General features: G+C 37.8%; 1 pseudogene; it reads right to left on the bottom strand.

Annotated features, from left to right (window-relative positions):
• Nucleotides 1-6460: 6460 nt before the first annotated feature.
• On the bottom strand, nucleotides 6461-18949 carry LOC129377675 (alpha-tectorin-like; annotated as a pseudogene).
• Between the last annotated feature and the right edge of the window lie 6617 nt (nucleotides 18950-25566).

The following is a 25566-nucleotide window of genomic DNA, read 5'->3' as shown; positions in this document are numbered from 1 at the left end:
CTTTTTGATTTTCATGTTTTTTCCAACAATGGAAAGCTTAGAAACCATTCTTTCAGAATCTGAAACAACTCAAAATGTCAGGCTTCTGAAAAGTATGTACATTAATAAGCACCCAATACTTGGTTGGGCCTCCTCTTGTATGAATTAATGCATGAATGCAGCATGACATAGAGGTGATCAGCCTGTGGTACTACGTAGGTGTAATGGAGGCCCAGATTACATTGACAGCTGCTTTGAGGTAATCTGCCTTGTTGGGTCTGGTGTCTCTCATCTTCTTCTTGACAACAGGCCATAGATTTTCTATTGGGTTCAGGTCAGGGGGATTTGATGCCAATCAAGTAAAGTAACACAATGGTCATGGAACCAGCTCCTGGTACCTTTGGGAGTGTGAGCAGCATCTCCATACAGTTTGTCAGCAGAGGGAAGCATGAAGAGCTCTTGAATTTCCAGGTAGAAGGCTCCACTGATGTTGGATTGTGTCTGGTTTCAGTTTATGTTTCTAAGGGGCTTTAGAAACCTTCAGCAGAGAGACAACCCTGCTATATTCACCTGAGCTAATGTCTGTGTTCTTACACTGACCTTGATTTGAAGGAGTTGTGCTATGTTTCCTGTAAAGTGAAACTACGTGTAAACTAGAGCATGACAGTAGTACATGAACACTTGGGAGAACAATGAAATATGCGTCATCAGATGAAGGTGTGGGGCTTTAATGTGGCAGTGACTCCTCTCCTCATCTCTCTCCTTTGACTTTTAACATACACACTGACTGCAGAGACAGTTTATGAACAAATGTTTGATTTTAAATATAGATTAATCAAAACTTGGTGTAACGTTTTACAACCTTTTTATTATCTGGTGATATTTATCTTAGAATTGGAATAATTCTTCACTTTTTAAAGCAGTTTGGACCTTGTGCCCATAAAGTATGACATATAGGAACAGGTTAAATGTGTGCCAGTGGAATTTCCAATGCAGTTTTATGAAATATGGTAAATGCTTCATCAAGTGTCGAGAACCCCAAATGTCTTCACGCTACATTCAGTAATTTATCTTTAGACCTGAATAGAAACGAAATAGAGTCAACACAGCTTCAGTTATCACAGCTAGAAACTGGAGATCAGGCTCGAAACCTGGGTGTGGTGATGGACTCTGATCTGAACCTTCACAGCCACATAAAGACGGTTACAAAGTCGGCCTTCTATCACCTGAGGAACATTAATTTTCTCTGTAAAAATGTTGGAAGATTCACTGCAGACCCTGATACGGTGAAGTTCAGATACTACAGTTTGTCCTGTGTCTGTGCCAAACAAAGTACAAGCATTGTTGATGTTTTTGTAAATGATTTCCACAAAGAATGTTCCCATTGTGTGTTTTAGTGTTGAATGAATGATTTGCCGTCTCTCTTTGTAGATAATTAACTTGGAAACAAGTTTTACAAGCCTATAACAAATATTAATTTTCAGTTTCTTTTTTGTTTGATCAAATACATTTATTTTCATTAATAAGAACTAGAATTGGATCACGTTTTCAAAACGCTTGTTATATTTAGCCAAGTTTCAGATAGAATAAAAGCTCATTTGGATCCAGCAAAGTTAGTTTTTCAATAAAAAATCTCTGGATAAACTTGGTTTAACCTTTTGTTAAGACTTGGTTATAAAACACATTTCTGTACTTTAAATTTTCCTGTGGAAAACAATTATTTGGTGAAAAATAAAAGTCTCCATCTGCATCTACGGGCAAAATTTGTATCCTTTTTAAATTGTAGTTGGAGGCTGCACAAAATTAGTCCTAGGGCCACAAACTGTTCAGATCCTTCCACTGGCTTAATTTTCTTGTTTTTTCTGCATTTTTAACATCCCACTTTCTTGTTTTAAGGTACCACTTTTACTCATGCTCAACTTCATCGTTGTTGCACTCTTTCCTCCATCCCAACCGTCGGCCTTTTACAAGAACGCTGTTATAAACTGGAAGGTTGTTCGTCCTCAATAAAGACATTCAACAGTTTCTGCTCGTCTCAGGAGTTGATGAGCATAGAAACTAAATTCTGCAACAAGAAAAAACAAAAGTTGTTTTGAAATTTTAAATGTAAGTCATGGTTTGTTTTTTTATAATTCTGAGTTTATCAAGCTTACCAGGAAAATAAAACTGCATTAAACATTTTTCTGTCATTTTTGTTTGGCTTTTCGATTTTGTTTTCCTTTTTGTTCTGGCCGAGTACTTTTGACTTGATCTTTTATCACATGGCAAAACATTTGGACACCCCTGCAGTAATCGAGGCAAATGGTGGTAGAACACTGAATTTATATTATATTGCTATACCGATACAGCCAGGTTACAGCAGATTTTCTTTTACTTTATTTTAAATGTGTTGTTTTATAGCTGATTCTTTCTAAAGTGTAAAACGTTTTAGTTTTAGATCCATTACATATTATCTGTAGTCAGAATCCTGCCAATAAGAGTTGGTTACATTTACTTAAAAAAACCCCAGAAAAGTTACAATGCAGTTTTAAATGTTGATTTAAAGAAGTTTATATTTCTAAGAGACTCTAAAATCCTGCAGCTAAGAGGCAGTCCGTGTTATTTACCAAGCTTAATGGTTATGTAAATTACGGCTTAACACAGTTTAAAGCAGGTTTCCTGTAAAGTGAAATAATGTGTAAACTAGAAGAACAAAGGCTGAAGAAGCTAGTAAATATAAAATACTCAATAAACTCTTGGGGAAACAATGTGATTTGTAATCTCATGTGCGTCATCAGATGGAGCGGTGCTTTCATGTGGCAGTGATCCGTCATCATCTCCATCTCTCTCTGACTTTTCACCTTCACACACTGCAAAAACATATTTCAATTCATTAAGAAATGCTTTAAAGTTGGATTAATCAGAAGGAGATTAAATGCACTACTTTTGAGTAGCACTGATATTTGCTTAAGAAAAATACAGAACTTTTTAAAGCAGTTTGGACATTGTGCCTATAAAGTTTAGTCATTGGTTAATGGTGTGTCAATAAAAAGGTTTCCATTGTAGTTTTGCGAAATACACAAATTTCTATACTGCTAAAAACATTTACTAAAATGATTTTTTTTCTGCTAAGTCATTGATTTCACAGGATTACTGTAGCATTGCTCAAATTTGGCAAATCCTCTCTTGAGAATCGCTAAAGAAGGTTTGTTGAAAGTCGGATGATGTAGACCAGGGGCGTCCAAACTTTTTGTCACATGGGCCGAAATAAGACTGGCAGGCCAAGAAAATAAAAATTAAACCGAAATCACGCAAAGATTGTGGTTTAATGTAATTGTTTTTGTAGGTAATGGATGTTGTCCATAGAAGAGCCAAAAAGAAAAATTACTTTTTGCTGCACTAAAAGAAAGAAAATTAGTTTTCAAATGGTTTTGGGGTAAATTGAACAAATTTATCCTCAGGAACAGGATTTGGGTAACTCTCTTTCAAAACGATTTAATAAATTCAATAAAGGCTGATTTGGGTGCAGCAAAGTTTGCTTTTCAGTAAAAGTCTCTGAATCAACATGGTTCTTATAAAACCTGGGTTATAAAACCTCAAACTGTTTTTATTATACTTAATATTTTCAATTTCACACAAATCAACCACCTGTACTGGACAAGTTCTGTGGATCATTCTTAAACAGGAAACCACAAAAAATAAGGGCAAGGGCCAAAAATGCCCCTCAGGCCGCACTTTGGACAACCCTGATATAAACAGTATATTACTAGTGCCATTCAACTGTCAATAATTCTAGGAAAAGTAGCACTACATTAAAATGTTATAGATGATGTAGTCATACTCAGTGAAATTCTGTATTTTAAAAAAAATGAATATCATCATTAAGCACAGCATAAAGTGTTTTCTCTTTTATGAATATTTTTTTATTTTAACTTTATTGAAAGTGAGACCACAAATATTTAGTACCTTTTAAGAAAGAATATACAAAAAAATCTGACTTCATGTTTTTGTTTTATAAATATATACTGATTTCAATTTATTCCGGTGTGGTGTAAATCTGTATTTTGAAGTAGGAAGAAGACTTTAGCCCACAAGGATATGAAAACCATATTTTCTTATGGCCACTAGATGGCGCCGTTTCATCTGGTTGGTCTCCTCATTTCAAATGTAAATATATTTAGATCATAATACAATTACAAACTGTTTATTACAAACACAATGCCACACGCTTTAAGGTGAAACAAAAGGTTGAGGTTAAAAACTATATGTTGTTGCTATTTCAAGACAGAAATAAGTTGTAAGTCTCTATTCTGTTGTGACTTTAGCTTGTGTTTTGCTGTTTCTGTTGATCCAGAATCAAAATGCCTATAGTCTGTGTTCCAACCGTTTTGTTAGAGAACGACAAACTTTATTTTTGTGTTTCAAAGGTAGTTGGTCACAAGGGAGTTAATTTTTTATTATTTTTTTTTTTTTTAAAGAAAAGTGGATCAATAATCTACAGCTGAACACAAGAGACGTGAAAGCTAACAGTGCCGGAGTTTGCAGCGCCCACTTTCTAACAGGTAAGGGTTGTATCTTTTAAACTTTACCTTCAGATATTTTATTGGACAGTTACTTACAAAGACAAGCATTCATGTGTAAGGTCAAATATATTGTTTTTACGCTATAGCTTGGCTGTCCTCAGAATGCTGATGTTGTTAGCAGCTAACTCAGTGCGAGTCCCGGTCAGAAAATATGTTTATTCAGTGGGACTTTCATGCGCTATTTTTAGGCGGAGCAGCAGGCGGGCTATGTAGAGGAGGTACTAATGCCTTTTATTTAGAAATATGGGCCAGTTTTGCTCCGAAAATGGGAATTTCAGACATATTAAGGCTTGTCAGGTTGCCCTTGGTGGTTGGTGGTTACCAGGTTGCCATCTGTAACTGTGGTGTGGATTAGGATCAGCTCTGTTTACTTAAGTGTTTAAACATGTATTTCAGACAAATGTAGTCAAGCACGTTTCATGAGTAATTTTGCCATAATTTTATGCTTATGCTAAATGTAGTAAACTAAAAAAAGAGTCGTAGCAAAATCTATACTTAGCTGAAACAATAGTAATAATAGCTTTGTTGGTGTATTTGATATTTTATATTAGAAATGTCACTTTTCAGTTATTTATTGTGCCAGTGATGTGGTTTGCAGTTCTGGGTTAGCTGGTCATTGCACTTCCTTGAATTGTGCAGTGCACAATGGTAACCTGTGACACTGTGATGCAGAATGCAGCTTTTGTGTGAAGCCAAATAGATCCAGGCTCCTGATACAAACTGGTGGAAAAATACAACACAATAAACCAAAGATGCTAAAGCTGCAGCATATCAAGAATATAATGCTGCATAAATAGCATCCTGTAGAATCTAAGATAAGTTTTTTAATTAATAAATAATACAAGAGGTTAGCAAGGAAAAAAAGTAGGTTCATATAAAGCGATAAAGATATGTTGAAATTAAAAATGAAGCGTTATTCAACATGTTTTTAAAGGTAAAAAGATATCCGTCCAAAAAATTTCTCAAGTAAGAGTGAAAAAGTATTTGGTAAAAAGTCTATCTTAAATGTTCTTATAGTATTTCGGTAATTGTTGAACTAGAATCTTTTGGTACATTGATAACCTTGGAGGAGAGGGAAGTGGTGGGCCAAGGAGGACTGAGGGATTTCATTGAATAAGCCCAATATCCATCAATAAAATCAACCAATGGGCTGTAAAAATGATAATTTTTTACTATTACATTTTTAGTCAAATTATGACACCTCCAGGCTGGCCCGTTTATGTGCTTTAGTCTATACCAGGGGTGTCAAACTCCAGTCCTCAAGGGCCGGTGTCCTGCAACTTTTAGACGTGCCTCTGCTGCACCACACCTGAATAGAATAATTAGCTCATTAACAAGGTTCTGGACAACTTATCTACACAAGGAGGTGGTAATTAAGCCATTTTATTCCAGCGTTTTGTACTTGTGGCACATCTAAAAACTGCAGGACACTGGCTCTTGAGGACTGAAGTTTGACACCTCTGGTCGATACTGTGCATTAGTCGGCCACTCCTCCCCTGTACAGGAATTCATTCTGAATTTCTTTTTTCTGTTCAAATTGCAGCAGGTGAGTTGGTCAAATTAACACACCACTTCATATTTTTTACTCGCATTTGGTCATTAGCAGGTGCTGACTGATCCACCAAGTGGAAAACTTATGAGGGAATGTCCTCTCAGGAATAGTTACCTGTCTGCTCATGATTCCTGATCCTAACTCTTCCTTCAATTGTTTTCCAAGGATATTATTGGAGATTATTTACTAACTCATTTTCACTAACTGCTGAGGTTGGAAGCCACACCATAAAAACAAACTGTTCAAATTCTAAACTGGGGAAAATAGAATACAGATATGTTCTGAATTATATTTTATTGTATTATACTCTAAATGTTTGGCTAAAGATTTTTATCAACATGAAAAAAAAAACACGAAAAGTACAAAATAAAATTCACTGGAATATTTTTATTAATCCCTTTCATAACAGAGTATCACCCACCACATAAAACAAAAGTTAGACAATGACAAAATCATGCTTAATTTTAGTCAGTTTAGCACTTCAAGATCATTCCTGCAAACATTAATTTGGTACACTTACATGTAACCTTGTATCCAAAAGAGTTAATATTTCATATCCTGTCATATATGAAAAATAATTATCAACAATAATGGATTTTAAAAATCCCACAAAACAACTGACTGGTATTGATTCCACAAATCATCTAAAACACAACAGTGCACCAGATGTTAGAAAACCAAAATAACTCATGTTTCTCGCATAATGAGTACAAACCAAAACCCAGAAAATACCTCTTACCTTCATGAATCATAACTAAATTTATTGGATGTTAAAGTGTGATTATTCTTTGATATCAATTGACCAGAATTCTGGTCATCAGCAAACTGACAAGCAGGGTAACAATTGATGCCAGATGGCCTGTACCATCTGACGCCAATATCTTTGGATTCACACTGTTTCTTTGGATTAGTCCACCTATATAAAAAAGAGAGATACATAGATTTTGTCAATCAATTGTCATTAACTTTGTAATTACAAAATGATAAAGATGTGATAGAACTTTACCAGTATTTGGTTGTGCCCCAAGTACCAATGGTCCAATTGACAGAGCAGCAGAGTCATGGTAAGATATGTCCCTCTTGAACAGAGTGTGGTGACCTGGGTAGCAATGCTAGAAAAAATATGAAAAACAGCAACATTAAAGGTGCACAGCTTAAGTAAATACAGTATAGCCACTAAAATCATACAATAAAACTTACAGCTCTGCAGTTGTTGTTTCTCAAAAGACACAAGTGGACACTGCAGTGCAAGTAAATCTGTGTGTGGTTGGTGAAGGTGAACATCCTGAAGGAGAAACGAGACACAGTGGAGACACCGTTCTGAATCACCTCTACGGTTCCATCTTCTGGATTAGGACACCTGTGAAACAGAAGCAAAGGGTTAGACTTAGACTGACAGCAAGAAGAGACTGAAATAATTGAAAAGAACAAGATGATCTCACTTACTGCAAAGTGATGAGATCCCAGCGGACAGTAGTTTGCTTGGTTGACTGGTGTGGCCCAGCAAGAGTCCAGAACTGTGGCAAATTGGCGTTGATCCACCCCTTCCGTTCGTACCTCCACGTAAAACATCTCATCAACTTCCAGTTCTATGTTTCTATTTGTGCTGAAGGGAGAGGAAGTCTTCATCCTCATATGGGATCATCCTCACACGATATGATCCAGTGCCAATAGGAAGCTTTTTTCTCAAAATGCTGCAGAAGAAACATTTAATGCGGCAACACTGTTAAATGCATCTGATAAGCTCACACCCAATTTGCTTACAGGAGTCCACTGTAAAGAAAAAACAACCAACAACTGGTTATAGACATAATGGTGAAAAGAACCACAGGGAGAAAATGGTATGATCACCTCTCCACAGGGTTGATGCCCACAGCCATTGACAGAGCCTGAGCCAGAGGGTAAATACAGCAGAAATCCAGGTGAAGATTCCTCTGACGGCTGATCAAACCTCCATGAGGATCCACATTTCCTTCAATAGTGTTCTCATACATGAAGTGGGTTCCATTGCTCTAAACAGTGATATGACAGAATACTATCAATCAAGTTAGGTAACATATTGGGAGCTTTAAAGAAGATGTTCCATCTCATGAATGTTACCCTAAGAGCTGTCCCACACAGATGGTCGTCATTGTCAAAATGGAAGATGAGTCGTCCGTCCTGGAGCGTACCATTGCAGGATCTGTCTTGGAGATGGAGAGCACTGGAGTGGAAGCCCGCTTCAAACAGCTGGCAGCGAGATATTGACATGTGCCAGAACTGCTGGAGCAGTCGATGTTTGAGTCTGCTCACCAGAGGGAGAAACATATTTTGAGGCTTTGAGACCAACAACACAAAATGATGTAGTAAAACTAAGATAATGCTTCAACTTTAGGCACCGACTCTAAAGCACCAGCGAACAAATCATATTTGGAACGTTATTATCATTACAGTTCTTCATATGAAAAACAGAAGATTTAAAAGGTGTTGCATGTACCGTAGCTCTCATTGTTGGGTCGATGATGATGCTCATCACAGAAGCAGCCGTACACATCATTTTTCTTACCACACCATTCATGCTCTGCACAGTCCAGCTGTTCACAGGGGTCTGTTTCAGCTGAGTCAATGAAAAGGCCAAGAAAGTTTCAAAACAAACATTGCATAAAATCAACTAAGTCATTGCTGTGATTTTATTGAGCAAAACAAGCATACCACAACGCAAAGAGAGCGCCAGTCAGGGATGCTTAGGCCCAAATTGGTGCAGGTTTTCTCATAAGCAGAAACAGCAGAACATAGCATGCCATTGGCTGGTGTGTAGAGGCAGAGATCGTAAACACAGGAAATGAAAAATGGTTGGGGGTCAGATGCAGGTGACAAGAACTGAATGGGCCACTGGTGTTAGTGATGACTCTGCAGAGTTCTGTGTATTCTTCTATGAAGCTGCAGTCACTTAGTCCATCACCACTTCTCTCATCAGTGGATCCACATCTAGAAAGTCGTTTTGACGTTTAAAAGATTTTAGACAGCAGATATGTGCACAGACATTTGCAATTGTTAAAATTTTATCAGGTAAAGGCAAATAAATGGAGCATGAGCTCACCCTGCTTGGCTTGTCTCTGATTTCCAGCTGTGGCCAAACTGGTTGTCGTTTTGGGCCAAAGTACCATTGGGCAAAACTTTGTCATCACTGGGATCACCATTGAAATTCCCACACATTCCACTGACTCTGTTCTGGTAGTTGCGGCCCATCCTGACCAGTAAAGTACTAGAGCCATCAAACTGGACTATGACATCAACAGCATCAAACACTATGTAACTTCCCTGCCTCATCACCTGACCAAAACTCCCTGCAGTCATGGGAAGAGAAACCTCAGCTCCATTTACCTGTTATGATGAAAGTTCAGAGAGTAAGACCAAAGATTTTAGCACAAGAAATCTTGGTTGTTTATCCTGAATTTAAAATAAAGTTTACCTTGACTCTCTTGTTAGGTCCAAGCCTGACAGTAACTCTCTGATGAGGATTCAAGAGGTATATATCAACTGATGATACGAAAGACACAAGGTTGTTTCCTCTGTGCTTGTTGGTGGCCACGACTTTGTACTGAGTTTTCATTGTTGCTGTGGCTCAAGCTTTCAGTGATGACGTAAGAGCATGATCCCTGAAAATGGGCAAGGGCTCCATCGAAGGTGATGTAGTGTGGGTCACCCCACACAGTACAGGTAGACATGGCATCATAACAGCCCAGCTGGCCATTTCTGATGGTGCACTCCTGTGCAGGAGTGCATGGTGAGGGACTGCAGATCAGGACATTGGGTGCTCGACATTCACACCGTTGGGAACAACCGTCTGTCCAGAAGGACTCACCGGCCTGCAAGATGAGAAACATGAAAATATTAGGTTGTTTGACAACATTAAGAAGATTGATGCGATATATATATAGTCTATCCTTGTACTTGAGATTTAACTTGAAATCACATGAAATCACATTTGAAATCAAATGTTCTAATGCTAATTTCTGCATATCTATGAAAACTTCAAAAGCTAAATAGAAAAGGACTGAATTTTAGTGTTTTTCTAGTCATAGGGAGCACTCAAAGAACTTCACACTATTGCCACACTGAACCAATCACACTCACAAATATGCATACATTCATGCTCCAATTTGAAGATTGGTAAACATCTAATGATTCAGGACTGCATTGATGTGTAAAAAGTGGTAGCCAGAATTGATCGCAGAACCTAAAAATGTCTACTGATGTCTGAAAATATATGTTAATTCCACACAATGCTATTTTATTTGGGGAAGGGCACCTTTCAATTCTTTTTTGCTTTCCATTGTTGGGTTTCATTAGAAAACTATGTTCTATTCTTAAGGCTAATTTTGGACTGTTGGCTGCTTCTAATCTGTGTGCCTTTAAACCCAGCCTCAGCCAGAATCTTCTTTTGTCTTCGTGAGAAAAAACCATCCTTCCATACAATTATCAGACTAAATGAAAATGACACTTTCAGATACCAAGAATTTTACCCAATGAGACTTGTGAAGGTCTATTAAACTCTCCTTTTGAAATGTTGTCTTTTGGTTTTGTTTTGTGGTCACAGAAGGTGAAATTATGCGTGAGTTGTTTTCTTGAAATGCAGCACCTCAATGATTCATTCTTCAAAGTCATTCAGTCTTGATTCTCAGCTAATTTATCAAGAGTAAAGTGAACTGAATGACCTACATTGAAGTAAAAGCCATCATGCTGACAGCCACAGCTTTCCACAGGCACACAGCTTCCTCCACTCCTGGAAAAACCTTCATCACAGAAACATCCCTCAGAGCAAAAATGGTCACAGACAGCATCAATGCTGCTGGCACAGGTGTTGCCACAGTCTGTTCCACACAGCTCATAATGGCTGTTGGCTGGACACTCAATTCCTGAGGAAAAGAAGGATGACAAGTTGGTTAAAACAAGCTCAAACATTGGATATCACATATTTTGAGAGACTTTTGAGGAAGATACTTTTTTTGATTGAATACTTAAATAGCACACTGCCTTCCATACTCACTGCAAGTGGTGTTTTGCCTCCAAGGGTAGACTCAGATATTAGCAGACTGACAGGCACTGACATATGTCTCTAGAGCCCTGCACAGAAGATCACTGCCTCGATTTCCGACACACAGACATCAAAGAGGCAGTCACTGAAATATGGAGCTGGATCCACTTCCTCGTGGCAGAAGCTGAAGGGGCCGTCAGCTGCCTGGATCACCTCACACTGGGCCCTGGCGGATTGATCATCGTTGCATTGTGCACATGAAGAGCCACAGCCGTCACTGCAGGTGTAGTTCCCAGGAACCTTCCAAGATGCCCCAAAAGCATCTGCGGAGTTGGTCAATGCTCCACTTGGAGTGTGGAAGTCATCATTTCTATTTTCATTGAAGTTTTCCACAAAGTCCACACATCTTTCCTCTGATCAATAAGAAAGACTAAATCAAAATGTTGAACACTTAATGACAATGAAACAGACAATGATGATATCCTCTTTTTACAGTTCTAAAAAGGCATTCATTTGATAACTATAAGATTGAAGAAAATTATATTTAAATTAAAGCTGTGTTGAAGATTAGATAGACTACCTGTAGCTTGGGGGGACAGAAATGGACACTGTGCTACTTCCATCATACATGATGCTCAGTCCAAACTCTGCATTGACAAATATTTGAGATCCACTTCCAAAAATTGAAAGGCTTCCATTGAAAACAATTGGCAGGTTTCTTGTGATTCCATTCACCTGTGAAGAAAACAAGTTTTTTATGGGAGACACACAACTGTTATTTCTGGATTATTACTAATGTGGATATTTAAGAACTGGACAGGAGTTTGGTAATATAGCAAGAAGAAATGTTTTGACTTTGAAAAGTACTTTACAAAAGTAATTTCTAAACTACTTTAAACAGCTTTAAATATTTAGCTATCTTCCATCAGAGACAGCCTGGCTTACCTCCACAGTACCCCTGTTGCCTCTCCACATACGCACTTCATAGCCCAAGACATCTACAAAAACTTCAGCCGTGATAGAAACTGGCAGTCCAAGCCACGGTTCGTTCTTTGCTTTCACAGAAAACTGATGAGGGTTCAGAGTATTATTGCAAACTGTTGCCAGAACATAACGGCAGGTTCCCATGAAGTCGTAGGCCTTGCCATCAAAGGTCAGGTAGTGAGGGTCTCCAGAGGCAGAGCAGGTGCCATGAGGGTTTGGATGGCAGCCAAACTCACCCCCACAACATGGCAGGACTCCTGAGGTCCACATGAATTTGGGGAACATTGGACTACACCAGTTACACCATTACAGGTGCAAAAGCTCTGACATTCTTCACCATCCCAGAACTGTTCACCAGCTTGCCGATAGCGTCCATCATGAAAGCATCCACAGGATGTCGGAGGCACACACTGGTTACCATTGAGGACAAACCCATCATTACACTGGCAGCCCTCCTGGCACTGAGTGTCACAATGCCAGGAGGTGAAGGCGAATGAGAGGCTGGGCAGGAAGTCGGACATGAGCTTCCACAATGTTTCATAATGACTGTTTGATGGACAGTTTTAGTTCTGTAGGGAGGAAATGAAAGTATTTTCAAAAGAAGTTGTCATGTACGTGTTAATTTCAAAGGCATCTCTATCAAATGTGGTTCTAGAACTTACCACAGCCAGTTGCATTTCTCCACTGTCCCAGAGACACACCGTTATGTTGACACATCAGTGCATAATCTCGTAGAACCTCACATAGTGTTGATGCTGGATCACTGGAGCTCTGGAGGATTCCTACACATGCCTCTACCTGCTGCCATGGGTTCACTGTAGCCCAGCATGATGTAAATGGTCCAGTGTGTGAAGTAAGAACTCCACAGTAGTCACTGGAATTGAAGTTGGTTACAGAGTTACGAGGTCTGTTTTCCACACAGTGATCTGCCAGGGAGCCATTTCGCCAACTGTCCCCAAACATCTGGGAGTCACTGACTAGAGTACTGTTGGGTGTACGGAAGTCATCATTCTGGTCAGCATTGTAGTTTCCACAAAGTCCACCTAATAAACCACTGTAGACACCTGGTGAGTGACACGGACAAAGTGAGGCCAGACAGTCTGCAGCGTTACACCAAAGGCTGTGCGAAGGATGACACTGTGAGTGCTGCTTTGGAAGATGCGGATTCTGTTGGACCCAGAGCTGAACGGCAGTCTGATCAGCTGACCATCAACCTTTAAGACATAAAATAAAAAAAAACTTTAGAAAAGATTTTGGGGTAGATGTTCAAAATATTACAAATGCATGGAGAAATAAAATATTGCTGTGCTTCTCACTAGAGAAAGCTTCCAAAAATAAATTTTAACTCAAAAATACTGTTTACAGTTCATTCATTATTTTGTAGTTCATTTTCCACAACAGTGAAAGGATAGCAGAGCTGATAAAATCTTGCCAATTTTCCCTCTTACGTTTAACACATTTGGGTTGTTTTGATTAAACAGAGGCTTAAGATTAAACCACTAAGGATAATCTCACAATATGCGATATGTACACAAAGTTTCAAAAATACGTTTTGATAACATAGTTACATCAAGTTACATGTTATGTATTTGTTGTATTGGCAGAAAATGATTTCTGTCATTTACCTTAACAGTGCTACTACTTGCCATCTCAATAGCAACTTGTGTTCCCTCTGCCTCAAACTTTAGCACATTAGAGAAACCCTGCGCCCCCTGTGGAACTTTTTCCACAGTGACCATGAAGTGCGAGTGATGAGAGGATCCCATAACTTTTGCAAGGCTCAACCGACATGCTCTGGGTAATGGTACATCACTCCATCAAATGTCTGATATGATCCTGGTCCTCTTATCCAACATGTTGCAAAACTGTTTGGTGTGCACCCTCTTACTCCATCCTCCACCCTGCAGGACTCATGTTGACCACAGCTGTGAGAGCTGCAAGTCATGGAGCCATAACTACATGTACAGCGCCTCCCACAGTCTGCATCCAGTATGACAGTTTCTCCTGAGCGATAGTAGTGACCCTCAAAGCTGCAGCCACAGTCAGCATGAGGGACACAGACCCCTCCACTCAGGAGGTAGCCTGAATTGCAGACACAGCTCTCTTGATTGGGCAGGGGGCAGTTTGTCAGTGGAATTGGGGTTGACACATGTAGACGGACATCAGGTACCCTGGGCCTCAAAGTGGCTATTGGCTGGGCAGGGTATTTCTAAACACAAGAAATATTTACTATCAAACTTTGAATATAAACATCACTTAAAATTGTGACTGACAGACATACCACAGAAACCAGAACTCCGCCAGCTTTGTGGCTGGATCCCATTTTGTTGACACTGACTTGAGTAGACATTTAGAGCTTGGCACAGAATGGGTTGATATCCTCCACTGACACAGAGATCATACACACAGCTATCCACATAAGATCCTGGAGCAAGTTGTTGATGGCATGCAGCAAACGGTCCTGTGCTGTTCTCAAGAATACCACAGTGGGCAGAGTTTCTGTACAGTGATGTCTGAGCTGCTGTGCAGCCGGCACAGGCCAGACCTTCACACTGAGGATCACAACCAGGCTCATCATCACCAGATGCTTTCCAGCTGTTGGCAAAAACCACATCAGAGCTCACCACTTCACCCTGACGGGTTCGAAAGTCATCTCCAGGGTGATTGTTGAAGTTTCCACAGAGTCCACACGTGCTATTTTGGTATGTGTAGGGCACACTGATACGGACATATAAAAACCTGTCATAAGACACCATCAGGCCAAAGTCAGTGCTGACGACCACAGAGAAACCTGACTGATAAACCTGGATAGAGCCATTTCTGAGGGAAAACGGAGTTGTTACAAAGCTTCCATTGACCTGTAAGGATGGCAACAAAAAGTTGTTACAAATATAAACAAAAAACGGGGTCTATATTACAGAACATAAGAGGGTCCTGTTACCTTGGCCTGACTCTGACGTCCTTTAACCAGCTCAATAGTTTCATCATGAACAAAAACTTTGACCAGTTGGGTCCATGCAACACGTGTGCTCCCCTGATGCCGTTCTTCCCCTCCACTCTATAGTAGGGCAGTTCATTCTGACTGCTCTGACAGAACGTAAGTGCATGTGCCTTGAAAGTGAAACACTGAGTTGTCAAAGGTGTAGTAATGTGGATCTCCACTGACGGTGCAGGTTTGTCTTTGCACTGTCTGGCAGGAGTACTGAAAGGCTGCTGGCCGACAGATTTGGGAGAAGGAGCAGGGATTGTAGGAGCATTGCAGCCCTGCTCTGGTGCAGGTGCACTTCTGTGCACAGGTGCTGTCACTCCAGAAAGAGTCGCCAAGTTGAACAGGTAGACCTTTAAGCAAAAAAAGAGTATAGGTAATTTTAAGGCTGCTTTAATGATATGTTAGTTTGTGGTATTTCAAACATTACAGTTATAATGAAAACAAAGAATTAAACTGAAGAGATTTTTCAGTTTCAACACAGTTATTTTAATAACCTTATTGTTCTAACAGGAGACAGATTGAAGTTTTTTCTCATGTCCATGATACACGTGTTCATTTTTATAAAGTACCCACAGAGACTCTGTTCTCCTACCATTAAAATGGCAGACTAATGATCCATGATCAACACGGAAGGCCCAGCGACCGGGTACGTTGACATTACTGCCAAGACTAAAAGCTGAGTTAGGTCCAGTTGCATCACTGGAGAATGATCCAGGGATGGTGAAGTGGTGAGAGGAATTGATCGTATCATATCCAGCCTAGAAATTAAATGTGCACAAGTCAATAAAATGTTATTTTTCAGAGAAATTTACATTTGTTGGGACCAAGACAAGGCAAATAAAACATATATTTATACAAGCATTTATTTGAATATCTAACCTGTACAGATATTGATGTGAAGGCTATTGACCCATAATTCATCAGCACAAATGAATATTGGCCATTGGTAGTCAAGACAGCCTGACAGGTGTTTTGCTGGGAAAATAAGTGTATTTATTGAGAATGAATTTAAAGAAACAAAAACTTTGTTTGCACACTGCTTTAATTTGATTCAGTAGTTAAAAACAGATCACTTACTGTTCCACTCAATGAAAAATAGGGAACTTCATGCCATGTTGCTATAAAGATCCAGTTGGCCTGAAAATTAAGAGCTGGGAAGTATGTGTTGATATCCTGTGTAACTTGTTGGAGAAGAGCCACTGGTGTACTGAACATAGTAGATATCACCATTGACTGTGTTGTCTAAATCAGTCCAGAATGGAGCAATGATGTCTCTGGTTCCATACATTGGAAAAGGTTGAGGAGAAAAACTTGACCATGGTGCATTAAAGGTCAGATGTCCATTGTGGTTCACCTGAGAAAGGAGCTCTAAATTAGGTCTGACTATTGATACACTTTTTGTAAATGTTTACATTTTGTCTTCATGATTACAGTAAATAGGGAAGTGATTGGAAGTACAAGACGTCAAGTAACATACGTAAATCTGAGAGTAATATTGTCCGAAATAGCTAAAGGTTCGTAGGAGTGAAATTGTAGGTGAGCTTCCATCATCTGAACGAGAGCTTGTTGTTCCAGCAATTGGGTAGAAAGGTCCTAGAAAATAGATAATTTGATTAAATTAGACTTTCTGGATGATAACATCTTATAAAAAGTGTTAATATATAGTTTCGAGACAGACAATGTTGAGGATAAATTCTGTTTTCACCTCTTTTAGCTAGTTGCTCGGAAATGACATGTTAGGAAACACCTTCAAAGCTAAGGTTAAAGGAAATGAGGCACTAGGGAACGCCCTCTTTAGGGCGTAGCTTAGATAGAGGCTAACAAAAACGACGACAAACTTTTCCTTGATGCCATTTTGTCCTGCTGGCTCCTGAAGGTAGCATGAGAAATGGACCAGCTGCTTGAATTCATGAATTCAACTTTCTGACTCTTCTTCACCCTCATATATCAAGAACTTAGCATGGAGAAAGGATAATTCTCCACGACAGACAGGCCGAGACAGATTGATTAAAATTTAACCTTACCAAAATTCTGAAATAAAGATATTTGGACATTTATGAAAACTATTCTCAATAAATAAAATCTGTTTCATTGTGTGACAACGTGTAAACCATTTTTTCAATGGAATAACTACCATTTATAATCATTCCAATTAATAACAAAGACAATATCTTGAAATAGTCCTAGATATTCCATCTATCAAAACAGAAAATATAATTTAAATTTTAAAAAGTAATGTCAAAAATTAAGACCTATTTAAGGCGTGACAATAATTAGTTTTTTTTATTATTATTAATAATTCATCAAGTAACTTATAAAAATAACTCAAACCAATATGCAAAGATAATGTCAGGTTATTTTGTTACTTTATGTTGTGGAAATTCAAATATTAGGGTAAAACATGTTTAGACAATATTTTTGCTTTCTATTGAAAAATGTCTGCAGACAATTACTGCAAATATTGAACAGACAATCTCAACTTTTACCTTTCTTTGATGTACTCCAGTTTTAAAAAAAACATTTCACTGAACAATTACTTTTTTATGGTTTTGAAGAAGAAATAGTAGAAATAAGAAAGAAGTGAGCCTTAGTCAGTCAGTTCTGCACGGCGAGTCCAAGTTTAAAGGGAGTTTATGGTGTTTCCTTGAATACGTTTATTGGCTATCCAAGAACATTCTCATAAAATAAGACGGCCATGCAACTAATCTTTACACTCACACTTTATACAAGTCAACATGGCTGCAAACAAAGGGTCATTGTATGTGGTACAATGTTGACCCTGAATCAGCCTCTTCCACTTCTTTGATTGCTGCAACCAAGGATGCAACAAATGTTTTTTGTGAACAAGCTCTTGTCTTTTCCAGCAGCCATTGTACAGCGTGTACAACAGTAAAACCAGCTGACCAGGTGATGGGCAGTGTCTGCTAATTTGTGATGTAACATTAGGAAGGTTTTTAAACCAGCTCATTTTCCAGACACAGAGAAACATTAATTTCCTGCCAAAGACTGCTGGGTGTTTTTTTTTAAACATTTGGACAGTTTTCTAGAAAGTCGAGAGCCAAATAGAAGCTCAAAATGTTTTCAAAATGTGATATCCAGAGGTAAAGTCAGAGATTATATATGTTTAGATAGACAGACAGATAGAAAGATAAGATATAAACTTTCAGCTTACCTGTAGCTAATTGCGTGGTCACTCCAGCTATATAACAAATAGAATTTTATATCAAAGTAAAAAATGTCAACAAATAAAACTTTTTTGATTTGTGTGACAGGACTGGAATGACAAACATTTTTCAGATGTAATTACAGGTGAACTTATTTATCAATTAACAATAAATAATCTGAAAATTTTATGAATTAGGATATGATTGCTATATAATTTAGAACTTTTATTGACACAAGTTTTCATTTTGCTTTGCTCTCATGTATTTAGTAGTTTTGTTGTTTTTCTTTTAAAAAAGAGAAGAGCATTTATTTATAGCCATCCAGAGTATGATTCTTCAACTGTATATTTCACACCATAAATGTAAATGTCACTTTTAAAGATAAAGCCTTTTTATAAATTCAAAGTTGGCTCTTATCGCTTTAAATTCTCTGCAGGAAAATTATATTGGTTATTTATCAGTTGCAGGATTATTTAAATTGCTTTGATTGCTACAGTGATGTTCAAGGGACAAAAATTAGGTTTAGTAATAATTTAGCAAAGTTGTACAGTAGTAAAACAATATCCAAATAGTACAACACTGATATTTATGCTTAACGTCTCTGGATAAACTAACGTAGATACATTCATTTAATACTGACTGGAGTAGCTACTTACGTATCACTGACAGCAGCAGTAAAGGCAGCATCATTAGACCTGCCATTTTCCCAAATTTGTCAAACCTGTTTTAAAAATATCAAAATAAAAGACTATCATTATAGCACCTACATTCATGTTCAAAATATGTCAAAATTATGTTTTTTTTTTTAACCCATAGACTTATGTAAAAACATCTCTGAATGCAGTTTGAAGCTTTTACCTGTCAAAGTGCCTCTCTGGTGAAAAGCATCTCAAGCGACAGCACTGCAACAATACCTTATATACTGTTAGCTGGCACAAGTCCAGTACTCCTTCTTTTCAAGTAAGAAACAATGAAACTCAGCTGCTTCCTCATATTTTAGCACAATTTGGTCAGGTTAGACATTCATATGAATCTGTTTATTACTGGGTCTTTTCTTTGACTTCTACCTCTATAAACTAAATTAATTATCACAGAGTATCTTAGATTTGTTTAATGTTTAATTTTCAGCTTTACAGAGCTGAAAATTCAGCACATATTAAAGTAAGATGAACAAAACATGCCATGAGTAGTAGTATAAGGAAAGTATCCATAAATATTGCAGACAGAAATCAGAATATTGAAAATTCAAAGAATTAAGAAGCTTTAGCTAGAGTAATCTCTGAGATTTTCTAGAAAATAAAACACATTTCTGAATTTAAAATTTTTGAAAATTTCTAAGTTTTCTAGAAAGGTTTGAGTTTAATCATAATATTCCGAAGTTTTTCACAGAAATGTATTCCTATTTTTCTATCTACAAGAGCTCTAATACACTGTTATTAAAATGCCTTTCAGGTTTTGAATCTACAATAAATATCGGGCTTGATAATAAATATCTGCTTGATTTTAGGTTGTTAGTTTTTTGACCCGTATCTTCTTGTGAATCTAAAGTTTTGAACCACGTGGCAAAATGTTTGAACACCCCTGACCTAAAGAATGCATCAGTGATTTAAACTCTGTTCAGGTAAAAGACAAGGGAAAACAGTTGTAGAGCAACTTTGACTTGGATGATATACTTACATAATGCAGTGAATATTTAGCTGTTCTTAAATGTTTAAGCTTTCCCCCTAAAGTTCAAAGTACTTCATCTGTGCCAGGATAATTTGCTATGATAAATTTAAACCTGGGAAATAAGTTTTACACTAACCATGAAGCTGGACTATTCCCTGTTTTCAGGGAAATTGCTCTGAAAGCAAAACAGTAAATTAACTTAATCTTTAAACTGAATTTATTTCAAGGAACATGACTGGGCTAAAACTGCTCATTGCTTTATAATTGATTCTCCAACTATATGTTCAGTCTGCAAGGCCACACATATTATCTGATCTAATCTTGTCAGCCCTGCTAATCAGTTATTTTATTTATTTAAGGAAAAAACATTTGCAGTAATGCTAAAATAACAGCCATTCTCCATTTGCAGCCGTGTTTCTAAGTGGATTTATAAACCTCCAGGTGAGAAACATTTCCTTCTGATTCACGTGAACGCTTGTTCCAAACACACCTTGTTCCATTGAAGTGAAAGTATGTCAACCAAATGAACAAACAAAATGGAAATGAAAAGAGGTAATTTAATTCACCATCATGTCTGCATTACTCAGATGCTCCAGAGTGACAGATTGACAGCTTTCTGCTTCCGCTTTGCACGCAAAGTTCCAGATGCAGGAAAATCAGGATTTTCTTGATCATTTCATGTTGATCAGCATCAATTCTTGTCTTAAATTTTGAATAATACTGGACTTTTCAATGCAGTTTGCACCTTGCTTGGTTTCTCATTGTGTTTGCATGGAAACTTTAAATCTTCTAATCTAATCTGATACAGATTTGTTGTTGACAGAACCATTATTAAATGATCAAATCTCTACATGTTGCCGTACGAATGAGTCAAATGTCCTATGGGTGTAAAATATGCTAAATCATTGCTGCTCTACTTTTGTTCTGCCTGCAGCTGAGAAAATTAAACAGAAGAATGCAGTGATTCAAAGTGTGGCGCGAGGGCCATTTCCTGACCGTGGTCTCACTTTTTGTGGTCCGCAACTACATAATATCGGGAACTATGTGTTAGTTAGAAGGACAAAACTGTAACCTATAATTTTTGAAAATGTGATAAATAAACATTTAAAATAACAATGTGATTTGTAGCCCAGCATGCTCAGTTGGATGTGGGAGCGGTGCCTTAACGTGACGTTGACCCATATCTTATCTCTCTCCTTTGACTTCACATACACACTCTGGCAACAAAAAACACATTTTACCTCATGAAGAAATTAGATAAATCCATCAGAGTGAAATTTCTGAGATTAGTTACAAAATTCCTGAGTTTTTGTCAGAAATTTGCTCCTATTTTTCTATCTACAAGAGCTCTAATACACTGTTATTAAAATGCCTTGCAGGTTTTGAATCTACAATAAATATCAGGCGATTTTATCTGCTTGATTTTAGGTTGTTAGTTTTTGACCCGTATCTTCTTGTGAATCTAAAGTTTTGAACCACGTGGCAAAAGGTTTGAACACCCCTGACCTAAAGGATGCATCAGTGATTTAAACTCTGTTCAGGTAAAAGACAAGGGAAAACAGTTGTAGAGCAACTTTGACTTGGATGATATACTTACATAATGCAGTGAATATTTAGCTGTTCTTAAATGTTTAAGCTTTTCCCCTAAAGTTCAAAGTACTTCATCTGTGCCAGGATAATTTGCTATGATAAATTTAAACCTGGGAAATAAGTTTTACACTAACCATGAAGCTGGACTATTCCCTGTTTTCAGGGAAATTGCTCTGAAAGCAAAACAGTAAATTAACTTAATCTTTAAACTGAATTTATTTCAAGGAACATGACTGGGCTAAAACTGCTCATTGCTTATAATTGATTCTCCAACTATATGTTCAGTCTGCAAGGCCACACATATTATCTGATCTAATCTTGTCAGCCCTGCTAATCAGTTATTTTATTTATTTAAGGAAAAAACATTTGCAGTAACGCTAAAATAACAGCCATTCTCCATTTGCAGCCGTGTTTCTAAGTGGATTTATAAACCTCCAGGTGAGAAACATTTCCTTCTGATTCACGTGAACGCTTGTTCCAAACACTTGTTCCATTGAAGTGAAAGTATGTCAACCAAATGAACAAACAAAATGGAAATGAAAAGAGGTAATTTAATTCACCATCATGTCTGCATTACTCAGATGCTCCAGAGTGACAGATTGACAGCTTTCTGCTTCCGCTTTGCACGCAAAGTTCCAGATGCAGGAAAATCAGGATTTTCTTGATCATTTCATGTTGATCAGCATCAATTCTTGTCTTAAATTTTGAATAATACTGGACTTTTCAATGCAGTTTGCAATTGAAATTTAGTACATTCTCTGTGTATTTTAAGTCCGATATTGATTGGTTCACTGCAAAAACACAATTTTTTCAAGTATTTTTTTGTTTCTCTTTGAGGGCAAACGTCTTGGTGAACTTGAGTTCAGACAAAGCTAAGTGGGGAACTTGTTTTAAGTAAACAACTGGTGAAAAAACACAAGTTCTATTCCCACATTATTTCAGTTATAACATTGGGAAATTGTCTTAAAAGTGAATTCATATGTCATTGGAACTGGTACCATCTGCTAAATAAAGCTACTCTCTGCTGAAAAGTTACTTGTAAGTTTGTTTTGTCTAAAAAAAGCTAAAAATACTTAGTAAGAGTGTATATCTTAGCAGTTTTGTGATATTAAGAATTGGAGTTATACTGAAGTTTTTAATACAGTTTAGACATTGTGCATTGAAGCTGTGCATTGAAGCCCCGGCTCATCAGAGAGAGACCTGCAGTGAAGAAGGTGAGAGTATGGCCTGAGGGCGCCATGTCTGCACTGCAGGACTGTTTTGAGTGCACAGCAACAAAAACAATAGTCACTCGGGCAAACCAGAAACCTTGGATGACCAAGGAGGTGGGAACGAAGCTGAGAGAACGCAATGCTGCTTTCAGATCTGGTGATGCTGCGGCTCTCAGGTCTGCGAGGGTCAACCTGAACCAGGCCATCAGAGACGCTAAGCGAGCCACAGCCGGAAAATCCAGGGTCTCTTCCAGGACTCCAACAACACCAGGAAACTGGCAGGGCATCCAGTCTATCACAGACTACAAACCCACACCCCCATCCTACCAGAACGACACTGGCTTCCTCAACGAGCTCAACAACTTCTTCGGAAGATTTGAGGAGCTGAACAACAACCCTGCGAGGAAAGCGACGCCACTCCCCGATGAACAGGCGCTCAGACTAGAAACATCAGCAGTGCGGAAGGTTCTGAGGAAGGTCAGCGCGCGGAAAGCTGCAGGTCCGGAAAACATTCCAGGTCTGCTAATCAAGGAATGCTCACGGACTACTGAACAGTTTCTTCCCCGGGGCCATCAGACTGCTTAACGCCACATAACACCCCTCCACACACTCACAAACCAAACCACCCCCCCATGAACATGGTCAATACATGCACTTTAGTTTAGTTTTGTTCACAACACTGAACTGTGTATTCTATGGCACTTGTATTGTATTTATTTATTTATTGTGTAGTATAAGGTTTTAGCTCTGTTACACTGGTAGCCAAGTAACAACATTTCGTTGTCAAGATTCACCTTGTGTTTTTTGTACAATGACAATAAAGGAAGTCTAAGTCTAAGTCTGTGCTGTTGCTCTTAACCCAAGTTGCTCAACAAAAGAGCCAATGAGAGCAAAATGGAAATTCCCTGGGGGTGAAAAAGAAATATGCAAATTCATCCTGGCTCCACCTTCATAATTCTGCATTTGCGACACTAAAATTTTAGAATTTCAAATGTCAAAATGTACAATTTTAAGAGATTAATCACATAATTCCTTAGTTTTTGACAGAAATTTACTCCTTTTTTCTGTGTTAAAAGGCCCTAATAACCGTAGTAAAAATCCCTTTTAAGTTTTGGGTCTAGAATAAATATCTGGCTTTGTTATTTGCTTGATTTTAGGTTGTTGTTTTTTGGCCCGTAACTACTTTTGAGGCTAAAATTTTGGCACACATGGCAAAAATTTGGACACGCCTGCTTTAAAGACTAGTTCAGTCACATAAAATAAGTGCAGATTTTGTTATTATTCTATACTTATGCTAAGTACAGTAAAATAAAAAGGAAGAACAGCAAAAACATACTTAGCTGAAACAACAGCTTTGTTAATACTTTCATTTTATCTGTGCAAGTATTTGATTTTTTTAAATTATTATTAGAAATGCCACTTTTAGGTTATTTATTGTGACAGTCGTTCTGGATTGACCTGTCATTGCACAATGATAACCTGTGCCAATGTGATGCAGAATGCAGCTTTGCAGTCAGATGGTGTGAAGATATGAAGGTATGAAGGTATGAAGGATCATAAAATAGATCCGAGCTCTTGATACAAACTGGTGGAAAAATACAACACAATAAAACCAAAGATGCAGCAAATCCAGAATATAATGCTTCACAAGTAATAAACATATAATTTAAAATGAGTTTTCATTAGGAAATAATATAAGAAGTTAGTAAGGAACAAATGTAGGTTAACCTATTGAGAGCAACATATCAAAATTGAAAAACAAGAAATATAATTGCATGTCAGAGGCTGTACTCAGGATCCACTGTCCTGATTGGTTCAACTATTTTTCACTCCAGCCCAACTGAGATGATCACATTAACTCCTCAACATGCCTCCGATATCACACTGCAGCCTGAAGTGACCCAATTATCTGATTTCTTTTTCTTTTTTTTTTCTTTAATAGCCATAGACAGATTTATTGTCATTCAGCTGTGCATTTAAAAATGTACAAATTGAAATAAATTTAATTGCAAGGCTCCAAAACTAACATGAGGGATGAAGCTGACTAATTTGGCTGTTGTGATCAACTGTTGTTCACCTGTTCAATCTGAACTTCAGGCCACAAGATGGCACCATTTTATTTCCTGTGGTTGGTTTCCTCCTCATTTTTAAATGTAAATATATTTAGATTATAACTCTCCTATTCTGTTCCGGGTCAAATTGACCCACGAACATCATTGGTGTACCCCAGAAACGAACATAACAGGAGGGTTAATACAGTTACAAACTGTTTATTACAAACACAATGCCAAACATTTAAGGTTGACGTTAAAAATCTGTTGATATTTCAACGCAGAAATAAGAAACTGTAAGTATCTATTCTGTCGGCTGCTGCACTGGCTTGTGTTTTGGGAGACGTAAATATAAATGATCTCTTTCAAATTCTCCCGACGCTTGTGTATGTGCTTCTGTAAATACATGTAATATAAATTGGGAGTGAAATGGCGCCATCTGCTGTCGCTGGTACTGTAGAGCATTCATGGGAGCTGTGGGTCTGCTCAGTTGCACAGGATTGCTCGAACCGAGGTAAAATACACATTTTAGTAATCTCAGAGTAGTTCAGAACTAAAAGCTAGCTTTATTATGTTGTGTTTTATGCTTCTAGGTCTGTTTTAGCCATGTTTGACTGTTACTTACTGGTGGATTTTATTTCATGGTGCAATTTTATATCCAAAACATTTAGCTAAGCTAGCAGCTAACTGTACTGTTTTCAAATCAAAAGGAAGTGCAAGCTAATTGTCCATATGATTTCTATCTACAGTTATTGAATTGCTGGTATTTTGTTCAGATATGTAACTGTGTACAATTTCT

The sequence above is a fragment of the Poeciliopsis prolifica genome, unplaced genomic scaffold, assembly GCF_027474105.1.
Source record: "Poeciliopsis prolifica strain line A6 unplaced genomic scaffold, Auburn_PproV2 SCAFFOLD049, whole genome shotgun sequence".
Lineage (NCBI taxonomy): Eukaryota > Metazoa > Chordata > Actinopteri > Cyprinodontiformes > Poeciliidae > Poeciliopsis > Poeciliopsis prolifica.
Note: the sequence above shows the minus strand (reverse complement) of the source record. Positions and strands in the feature narration are given on the sequence as shown.